Here is an 8,486-nt window from a genome sequence, read left to right as displayed (position 1 = left end):
CGGGTGGGAAGCCTGCGAAAACTGGTGGCGCCACCAGCAGCGGCGGGGTAGAGCCGGGTCGACTTAAGTCCGGGCGTACGGAGGTAGAGTCAACATAATACCCGAATCGGCCCGGGCCTGGGCTGCAAGGGCTGCAAGGCAAGGGCTCGGGGCCGCCGGCCGGGGCTGTCTCCGGGCCCATGCCAGGCGCACTGGTGTGCTGCTGGTCGTACTTTAGGGCCTCTGGCGATGAGAGAGGGGGGGGGGGACTTGACCTCCCGCTGTGGTGGTGGAGGAGAAGGAGAACCCCCCGCGCAGAGGTACCCGATACCCTTATTTCCCCTTCCTCTCCGAGTCTTAGCGCCCCTCTCGACCACCTGAGCCCGAAGTGAGCCCCGGCCGTGGGCGGTCGGCACCCGGGTATTAGACGGGCTGCGCGAGTCATTTAACTTTGGCGATCGACCTGTTTATGCAGTCTGGGGCGACCGCCGGCCCCGCCGGCCCCACCGCTCCTCAAGGCGTGATGGCCCAGCGGGCCCAGCCCAGTGGCGGTAGCGGCGTCCTCCGTCCTCCGTCCTCCATCTCGGCCGCCGCCTACAGTTTTGCTCGCTACCTCACCCGGTGATTTAAAATTTAAATATTTCAATGGTGGGGGAGGAGCCGGCGCGGGCCGAGATTGCGAAGTTGTGTTCCCTCCCTCGAGGAGGCGCCTGCCTGTGGCTCGTGCACCGCACCGTGCACGGCTGACGAGCAACATTTGTTTTCCATTAGTTTCTACTCGCCGCGCCGGGGGCGGCCTGCGCCCGCCTCGAGTATCGCTCACTTGAATGTGTCTCGCACGACGTCAGAACGGGTGTCAGTTTGACAGGTGACTCTTATCTCTGCTGTCCGTGTTATCGTGCCAATTAGACGCTGGGTGGTGGTGGGGGACCCCTTAGTCTGGTGCTAATGTCTTTTCGAACATGCCGACACTGATTGACTTGACTTGCAGGCAGCAGCAGTACGGTACGGGATAACTGGATAACTATAAATAAAATACGCTGATTTTAAAGTGTATTTTTCTCTTTTCTTTTCGGATGACTATGACCGGCTGGCTGCCGAGTGTCCCCATCACGTCCAACACGACGCGTCGTTTGCGCCTTTTATTTGCCTCTTGATGCCGGTAATGCACGACACGGCCCCGCGTCACAACGTGCGGCACACGGGTAGCGGAGCGGGCCATCATCATACGTCACCATGCTCCGTCTCTCTTCCTCTCTATCTGTGTCTCGCCGCCCCTTCTCTCTCTCTCTCTCTCTTTCTTCCTTTCTCCCAGGACGCCACACCGCGCGTTGTCGGGCGGAATTTATGCCTGTCCTTGGCATCAAACAAAATAGCGTGGCACTTTTAGGCATATTTCGCGTCGCTTCACCTTCATTCGCCCCCGTACGTCCCGTGTCTGTCTCTGCCCGCCCGCCGTTCTCCGTCCATTTGTTTTGCAGACAGAAGGCGTGGCGTGGCCGTGGCCCTACACACTAACTGTATCCTTTGTTGTTTGTAAAAGATTGGGCCATCACATTTTTTGCACACATTTTATGCGTTGATTTGAACATGTTTGTGCATTCATTTGTACGATCATGCACTTTTGCCCCAAAATTTGTCAGAAACAATCTGTACACTGTAAATTTGGGGTGTTCATGCAAAAGCTGTTCGGCTTAAGCCAGGTTTCAGTGCGACCTATGTCGCACTTTTGCAGGACGCTTTGAGTTTTGGCACCATTTTCCTGCAGAGGGGTCCACCCAATCGACGTCAAAATATATCGAAAAGATTTGTATATTCGGGACAAAATTACATTTATTCGACTATTTTAACGTCGAATCTACGTTAAAGAAAATGCATCCTCTCATTTGACACCCCTTGTCTGCGCCCATCTGAAGGGTGGCAAAACTCAGGGCGATTGCTCTGAAGCCCCCTGCGCCCTTTTTTTTCCCGGGCCGCGGCCTACTTACTCTCCCTGTTCTCTTTTGTTGTCGACCCCTCTGTGTTTGTTGTAGGTGGCTCCATCCTAGTGATTGAAGGCAGTAGTCGGTAGTCCCTTTTCTTTAGCTCTCCACCCGCAGCGCGCCGCCACCGCCGCCACCCCCCTCGCCCCTGTTGGCCCCTGCTCAAGGTCCTCCCCTCCTCCCTTATAGTGACCCGCCCCCCAAACCGTCCTGGAAATACCTCGCGCGCGCTCTTGTCCCCCTGCCCCCCACTCGTTTCCCCTTACCCTAAAATATTTTTCCCCCGTCCGTGGGGCGCTGCCCCGCCACGTCACGCCAGGCGCGAATCCGTGACCTGATGGTGACGGGGGTGGGTTGGGGTGCCGCGCAGGGTGGCGGGAGGAAGGAAAGGCGCGGCGCTGCTGGCGACGCGTGACGTGACAAAGTGGGTCCCGCCACGCGCCGCCACCTCCTCAACCTGTGTGCGCCCCTCCGGGACGCCTCCGGGACGCCTCAGGGACGCCCCGCGAAGCCCCGCGACGCCCCGCGACGCCCCGGGACGCATTCCCTCGCGGCTCCTTGGACCTTGAGCCCCCGCCCGCGGCCCGCGCGCGCGCGCCCACCCACACCGCGACGAGTTATTGCGGTTCATTTGGCTCGGGGAGATAAGAAATAAACGTGCTGCTCGGCGCGCCGACGCCAGCCGGTGGTCCTCCGTCGCCTTGTGATGCGCGACTGTACGGGGTCCGCCGGCCGCAAGGTAAGCGTCGAGCCTGCTGGAGGCAGGTAGAGGTCGGCCAAGGAGACAACCGGGCACCGCGTGCCTTGTCGTGCAAAGCAACCGCAGTGAAGTACAGCAAAGCGCAGGCGCACGCTTAGTGTATTTTTGTTTGTTTTTGTGCACAATGCATAATTTCGTACAAATGCATGCTCAAATGTGTTCAAATAACAGCAGAAATGTGTGCAAAAAATTCGGTTGTCTAAACCGTACGAATAAAAATCCAGTATGAGTGTGCGCGAGTCTACAACCTGCAACCTCTATTTCCTCCGTTTGTGCAGGCGCCCTCGTTCTCTCTTTCCTCTTTCTCCCGGGTGCGATGCCGCAGGACCTGGCAAAGCGGCCGTGAAAAAGACCGAGAGGTTCGGGCGCCGCTGGCCCGGGGTCGTCGCGGAGGGGCCCTGATGGCTCGCTCAGTGCCGCCCGCGATAAAGAGAAAAGGGGGCGGGGAGCCGGCGAAAGCCTTTGCGACGCTCTGCCGCAGCGGATTGTCGCCCCAGTCGCCTGGAAATCCGCACCACGAGGAGAAAATTGTGCCGCTCGGCTAATCTGATGAGGGGAAGCCTCTCGTAAAGTGAAGGGAGGGGGGGCGTTTGCAATCGCGGAGCGGGGCAGCGAGGTAAATCAGCCGGCCTGTGGCGGGTCCCGTAGAGGAAGGCGCTGGCTGTCTGCTGCTGGAGCGTTGCGCAGCGTGCGGAGCGTGTCCAGCCGTGAGTCAGCCTGGGTGAGTCAGCCGGGCCCGGCGGCGGGCGCGCGCCCAGGGAGAGGGGGGCCGTGGAAGGGGCGCGGGGGGAGCCCCCCTTCGGCACCAGCCGCCGCCGCGCCACGCCACGCCACGCCACGCCGCGCCAAGCCGCGCTGCCGCAGTCAGTCAAGTCAGTCCAGCCAGTCCGCAGGCAGGCAGCCGAGCCCACGGGTCTAGGCCCCCGCGCCGCCGCGCCGTCCTCACCCTCCGCCTCCCGTCGGCACCGCGGGGCACAGGCGGTTACCTGGCGGTGGCCCTGACAGCGCGTCGGCCACGAGGACCCAACGGTAACCGTCCTCCAAATAACGTTGTGCCGTGGTGCTCATCGTGTGTCAAGTGTTGTTCGAGTGAAAACTCGCAGTGCTGCAAAAGCGAGGGGAAATGGAAGAACGGATTACGCGCTTCTCTTGGTGTTGTCTTTTCGGCGAGTGTAAGTGGGCCATCCCATCTGGTCCAGTCGTGCGCGCGGCCGTGCCGCCCACGGCGGGACGGCGGGCCACCCTAGGAGAGAGGGAAGGCCAGGCGGGCCTAGGCCGCCGCGAGCAGCGTCGCCAGCGGTGTGCGCTCTGTGTACTGTGCGCCGTGCCCTTCACGAACATACCAAGCGGCTGATCACAGCGCCGCGCACTTCCACAGTTACAAATGTAACCGCATGCAGGCCGGCGGGCGGGTTGGCCTTTAGGCGGCTTGCGGCCCTGAGCGACGCGGGGCGACCCGCACGCACGCCTGCATAGTGGCATAGTATAGAAGTGCGAGTTGTTAACCAGCCACCTGGTGTACTCCTGAACTGAACGGCATTGGGTGGGAAGCCAAAGCTACACGTAGCACGAATTCGTGCGACTCGGAGCGTAACCACGAAGAAACTGCCCGGCATGTGGACGCCGTGTTCACCAGCACGCCCAAGCACAGCACGCCCGCAGCTGCTCCCCTCTGAAGGCTCTCTCGCTCTCCCCACTGACTGGTGCTCCTCCGTCCGGTGGCGCCTCTGCGGCTGCTGCTTGGTGAAAGTGCGGCGACAGACCGTGGTCCAGAAGGCTCGAAGGCGCGCGCACTGTGCGCCTGACATTAGAGACGCACCGTAACGAGAGATTTTTTTTAGCCTGCCCCTTTCCCCCCGCTCCCTCCTCCCCCCGCTCTCCCTCCCCTCTTTGGTGTATTATCCCGCCAGCTCCTCCAAGTGCGATGACCGTGAAAGTCAAACGGAGCGCTTGGCGCGCTGCTGGCGCTCGCGTCCGGCCCGGCTCTAGAGCCCGGCTCGCCACGGCGCGCGGCCGCTGGTGGGGGCGTGCGGCGCGCGGTGCGGCGCGGACTGGGGCAACCGTGCTGTCTTGTACCCTGCCAAACAACGGCAGCGCCGCCACCCTAGGAGACACCCAGCAAGTGTACGTCGCCGTTTTACGCAATTGCCACAAAGTCAGCTCTCATGGCGCCTGGTGGGTAGGCCACATCTTGCCTGCAATGCATGCGTGCACTGCGGAGTGGCCTAGCCAGGCGCCCATCCTCCGTAATTTGCTGGATTAATCTGAGGAGAACGGACGTACCTTCTGGGTGACTTCTTGCGGGCCGGAATCAATTATCTTAAGACACTGCGGTTGCCAGAGGTGCACTGGCCACGTACACTGACGTCGTTATGGGTTTTGCAAGAGAATTGGAGTCCGAATGACGACTAACAACTAAGTATCCACACAGTCAGCAGTCAGCCATCGTACCACTCGATGATGAGCGGGTTAGTACGTGCGATACTTCTTTGCCCGCCGTGTTCTGGTCGAGTTTGTGCTCTGCTCCCCACTCGGCCTTGCCGCCTGGTCCCGTGCGGGTGACCTCTACTCTACCCGCTCCGGCCCAGCCCGATGCTAACAAGGGAACCTTTTCAGGTGTAAATCTCCGATTTCGTTGGTACTCGGAAAATTTAAAGGTTATCATAATAGAAGTCGGATGGCACTTGAAATTTTTCCTAAACTTAACATTTACTAGGGGTTTATTTAAGCCTGACACTGTTTTTTGCTCCAAATATCCCTCTACCGCTTCAACGGTTCAAAATAGAGCAAAACGGACGAAATTTTGGCCCAAAGGGCGCTATTTTGACAAGTTACCCCTTAGAACACTGCTTTACATTTTTCAAAAAATATTTTTTTTTAACACCTTACTCCCACCTTATATAGGGGAAAACTGAATGTCAGGTTTAGGAAAAGTTTCAAGTGCCATCCGATTTCTACACACATAACCTTCAAATTTTCCAAGTTTCAACGAAATCGGAGATTTACACCTGAAAAGGTTCCCTTGTAAGGAACTCTTCGGCGCAGCACTGACGCAACGCGAAGCTAAGAAACTTCTTTTTTTTTTGACGGTGTTTTCCGGCCGGCTGGCTGCGCCCACCGCACCGCTGCCGCGGCGAGGATACTGTTGTAATGGCAAGGCGGACCGACCCGCCCAAAAAATAACATGAAGCGAGTGGCTTTTGTTGTGATTACTGGTCGGGCTCGCGAACGCTATCAAAGATGGTTTTCTGTGAAAGGAGTCACCATTTTATGTGCATTAGAGGATAGCGAAAAAAAGGGATTTGAGATATTGATATGGCGGGTATGCGGAAAAGTTGTCTTTTTAGATGTAGAATCCAGTGCAATTTTTTATTTTGAAATCGGACAATATTTTCCGATCGCGCAACGAGCTCAAAGTTATGCATTAGCTCTTATGGGAAAAATCGTCTAAAACCTCGAAAAAATGAAAATCGAAAATTTAGGCTTTGTATGTGATGTTTTTTGAAAATCTGTTTTCATAAATGCAATCTACGCCAAAAAAGGCATCTAGTGATGTAGGAAATTTGTTTCTATCCTGCATGTGCACGAAAGAGGTTGCCGTTTTATGGACAACATCGTATCCGTCCATTCAGTACGTGTGGTAATACATAAAGTAATACATGAAACTTATAAAGCAACGAATCGAATCTTTTCCATTTCCGGCTAAAGAGGTCATATCCTCCGCAGTGAAGATATGCAACCAAGGCGAAGGCAGAGCTGGGAAAGGGCGAGCCGGGACTGGGACACAGCACCGCTCTGCTGTGCAGTGCAGCCCGATCTGATTTGAAAGGGATCCGACCGGAGGGAGGGGGAGCACACTCTCTGCTAACGAGGGGAAAGGAAGCGCCTGCCTCGGCAGCGCGCTACGGCACGCCGAGCAGCTCGAGTCGCAGAACAACATTACGTGCCTTCAGTCATATCTTTTGCCTGTCTTGCGTGGAACGAACAGACGCCGTTAGACTAGTGACTGGGCGCGGAGTCTACTGACTAGTTTGGTGTCAGATTGTCAAAAGGGCGCGCGAAACGCCCAAGTCGTTGTCATCGTTGGTTGTGTCGTGAGCGCGCCGCCTCTTGGCTGCCTCTGCTCAATAACCTCTCGTGCTCAATAACGATGCCGCCGACACAGCGAAGGCCAAAACAAAATGACACAGACACAGAGGAGACCTCTCTCTCCGTGGGGCGGGGCGGGCGGAAGCGGAACCGCTCCCCGCCGAGTGGTGCACCCAGAGCCTGGCTCTGTCGAGTCCCCGCCGTCGACAGCTGCAGGAACAAGGGGGCGCCATGGTAGCGGCGGAGCCCGGCAGCGGCATTCCCGGGCGGCGCGAGGGAGAAGTACTTACAATACAGTGCCGTGCAATTAACACGGCAGCGAGCCGCAGCTGCGGCTGCTTTTGTAAAGTGTTGGAAGCTGTGAAAAGGTGCTGCTGGGCGCCTGTGACTGGTGAGTGCAGCGGTCGGGTCGGACCGGACTGCGGCAGCCTCGATGATGGCCGTGGACAGGGAGGCGGCGTGGAAGATTGGGGGGGGGGGGGGGAGCGGAAGTGCAGCGCGGAACCACAACAGTCTAGTGCACCTGTGCCTCGCGCCCCCTTCCGTCCCCTCGCGCCCACTTCTCTTTCACCTGAGAGAGAGAGAGAGAGAGAGAGAGAGCCGGAGCAATCTCTCTCTTCCCCTCTTCGCCCGCTCTGGCTCGGCTCTGGCGCCCGTTACACCGCTCGGGACGGCCGGCGCGGTCAGTTCAACTCAGTTTGGTGCGAAGTTGGAAGCGTTCCCGAAACTGCTGTCAGCTCCTTGTACCCGGCGAGCTAACATTCGCTCTCCGCTCGCGCACCAGCCTGGGCGCCAGCCAGCCTGCCATGATGGGCCGGCCGAGCGAGCCGCAGACATCTAGTCGGACCCGGTCTGGACCCGGTGGTACGGCAGTCGGCAGACGAACGGTGACAAAAAAACAGTCCACCGCGTTCACTCACAAAACAAAATAAACACACATGAGTGTTTTTTTCCTTTTTTTGTTGCGTTTAGTAGAATGTATGTACGCGTAAGAACGTACGTGGTTCGTGGCGACTGCTGCAGGGGACGCGACGCGCCGCTCCGCCATGCGGAGCTAGGGGTTCATCTGTCATTCCGTCCGTCCGTCCCTCCCTCCCTCCCTTCTCCCCGAGCTTTGTTTCGTTTTCTTTCTTTTGCTGCTGTCGCAATTTGGTCGCCCGGCTGAGCAGCAGGGGGAAAGGAGGATCTTTTTTTGGGACGGATGCAGGAAACGAAAAGAGAGGTGTCACAGGCAAAGTTTGGCGTTCGATCTGGCGGGGCGCGGGGCGGGGGCCGGCGCACACTGCTTGGCCGCTCTCCTACGCGCGCCGCTGTCCGTGATGTATTTGCAGCCGTTAGGAGAGCAAAGTGCCTTTCTTGTTCGGGGCTGATGGCGATTCGTGGTACCGCCTCCTGCCACTCCATCCGTCCCGTCCTCTTCCCGCTCTCCTTCGCGTGGTGCTTTGTTGTTAGGGGCGGGCCCCGCGCCAGCTGCCCTTGTGCGGAGCGAGCGAAAGGCTAAAGGGGGCGAGGGACCATCTCTGTAAACGACCGCCCGATTCGGCCCGACCAACCGCCAGTGCATCTGGGGCAGGTGCGGAGCCAGGCGGGGAGGCCGACACACGCCCTGCGCTCTCCCCGTCCCCCCTCTCCCAACGTGCCCTCACCCCGCCTTCCTTTCCCTCTCCCCGTCCCCC

At 58.5% G+C, this 8,486-nt stretch overlaps 1 protein-coding gene across 11 annotated transcripts in view; it reads left to right on the top strand.

Moving 5' to 3' along the window:
- LOC113208007 (kinesin light chain) overlaps positions 1–8,486 on the top strand; it is a 78,804-nt gene that overhangs the window by 39,678 nt on the left and 30,640 nt on the right. Inside the window, exon 1 of one of the 11 annotated variants that reach the window (XM_026424830.2) lies at positions 3,585–3,750. The exons of 9 other annotated variants lie outside the window; for them this stretch is intronic. The gene's annotated coding sequence lies outside the window, so the exon portion shown is untranslated. One more of the 11 variants, XM_026424831.2, reaches the window with a different exon arrangement.

Source organism: Frankliniella occidentalis, unplaced genomic scaffold, assembly GCF_000697945.3.
Source record: "Frankliniella occidentalis isolate FOCC.00 unplaced genomic scaffold, Focc_3.1 Scaffold36, whole genome shotgun sequence".
Classification (NCBI taxonomy): domain Eukaryota; kingdom Metazoa; phylum Arthropoda; class Insecta; order Thysanoptera; family Thripidae; genus Frankliniella; species Frankliniella occidentalis.
Note: the sequence above shows the minus strand (reverse complement) of the source record. Positions and strands in the feature narration are given on the sequence as shown.